At 33.1% G+C, this 2,047-nt stretch overlaps 1 long non-coding RNA gene across 1 annotated transcript; it reads right to left on the minus strand.

The window, feature by feature from the left end:
- Positions 1–424: 424 nt before the first annotated feature.
- Positions 425–1,241, minus strand: LOC140051917 (uncharacterized). Its single transcript, XR_011845563.1, has 3 exons — positions 1,145–1,241; positions 671–787; positions 425–515 (listed from the first exon to the last, which is right to left on the minus strand). It is a non-coding gene; the product is annotated as an uncharacterized lncRNA (long non-coding RNA).
- Between the last annotated feature and the right edge of the window lie 806 nt (positions 1,242–2,047).

Here is a 2,047-nt window from a genome sequence, read left to right on the forward strand (position 1 = left end):
CATAAAATGTATCGTACAGTGGCAACATTCACAATTTATTGAAACGTTTCTTACTATTAAAATGACACTTTGTAATGGATGTGAGCGATCTTAGAAGACTATAGCTGTCGTAATTACTGCCACAATCAACACATTGATAATTAGTAGACAAATTGACACAAAAAACAATACAGGAATTCAATAAGATATACTGTATATATATATTTTATTAACTCCTTTTGCACTGTAATATTTACAGTAAAATTATGAAGTGTAAGTAAATTTGAAGAATATATCCTGTGTACTGTTGTAGTAGTTTTTTTTTTTTTATTGAATGTTATGTTTACAAAATAATATACTGTACATATAATACAAAAAAATTATACAATATTTTACAAGCTGGACAAGAACATATTGGCCGAATGCAGCAGGAGAGTCAGAAATATTTTTCCTGCAATATCCAATCATATTCCAATACCGAGTCTATCATTGTTGTCTTTGGGTGACCTCTGTTCCAGTCTTCATCAGCTCAACGTCTTTAAAAAAAGTAAAAGCAAAGTATGAAAAATTGGGCTAGTGAAATTGCTTACTTTGACATAGTCAAATAAGTATACTACCTTTCTATGGTAATTAAAACACATTACTTATAATGTTATAACTTATAAAAAGAGAAAATAAATATTTGACTTACTACAGAATATTTGTTTGTGTTGTAAAATGGCTAAGCTGGCTTTCCCCTCTGTCTACTTGTACTGTACAGTGCTGCTGGAAGGTTGTCAATTTCAGGCTTGTATTGCAACCATTTTCCCTGAAAAATGTTTGTTTTATTTTTATCATAAAAATTAGTTAAACAAGCTTCAACTGTAAATATATATGGTACAGCAAGCTGGCTGTATTTTCGGAATGTAGCTAAGATTGATGGCATATAGCCTAGGCCAGTCTATGAAGAGTACAATGTATAGGGCCTAGCTGGGCATCTTCTGCAGGGACCCGATTGTCACAGTCTGCTTGCTACTAGCCTAGTAATATGCAGCAGCATGTATTAATTATTCTAGGCCTAGCCCTGAACGGAAAAAATCCCAGGCTAAGTTAATTAATTTACCTTCCTGTTATTATTGCGTTATATATATTATTATATTTAAAATAACCGTCTAGGCCTACTTACCGACAAATTAACAGCTCAGCTTTACATATTTATACGATCAGGCCAGGGAAACCCACAGTCGAGTCGCGTCGATCTCTGGTGGTGGTGTTGTTGTACGTACATACAACGTGCATCGTCCATTGTTAGATCAGATCTCTGCTGTGTGGATGCTCATTAACATATTATGCATATGTATGAGTTAGCTCTACCGGCCTAATTTCTGAGCCGATGAGTTCGAAAAAATGGTAAACTTATTTTGATTTTTCACGCTGCTGCTCTAGCCCGCTACGTCCCATTAGGACTACTCAATCAGAAGCTAAAGCAAGCAGCAGTTATAGTTCTAAGGACAGACAGTTTTGTGAAAATGGAAACTCCACTATGATTTATTGATTCCAGCTGCTACAGTAGACCCAAAAAACGGCTGGGAAAGAGTCTATTAGGACATGTCATGCTAAAATTACAAATCCCTAAGCATTTCTGGTATATTCACTGTCAGATATTCATTGAATTATTATCGAAACAGTCCATTAAAGTTTGTGTTTGTAATAGGATACTTCACAATTGAAATATCTATGGGTGATGAAGTGACCCCCAGATTTGACCTTAGCAATAAAATTAACTAAAGTGACAGAAATTGAGTATTCACTTCTGTAACAAAAAAGTAATATTTATTCACATATAAAAAAGGAAAAGAAACCCAAAAACCATTGTCTGACAGACAATTTAAGTATTTGTTGCTTTAAATTACATTTTTTTCAGGTAAAATAACTATCTATTATGTGACAATAAAATGACACATTCAAAAACATTTGAAATAAAAAATATTTTTCAATAAGCGAGCAGCGTTTTTTGTAAGAAATATTTCTTGTTTATAAGCGAAATCAATATTTTTGTCGGATTTTTTTTCGGTGGAAGTGAATAACT

This window comes from Antedon mediterranea, chromosome 6 (assembly GCF_964355755.1).
Source record: "Antedon mediterranea chromosome 6, ecAntMedi1.1, whole genome shotgun sequence".
NCBI classification, from domain to species: Eukaryota; Metazoa; Echinodermata; class Crinoidea; order Comatulida; family Antedonidae; genus Antedon; species Antedon mediterranea.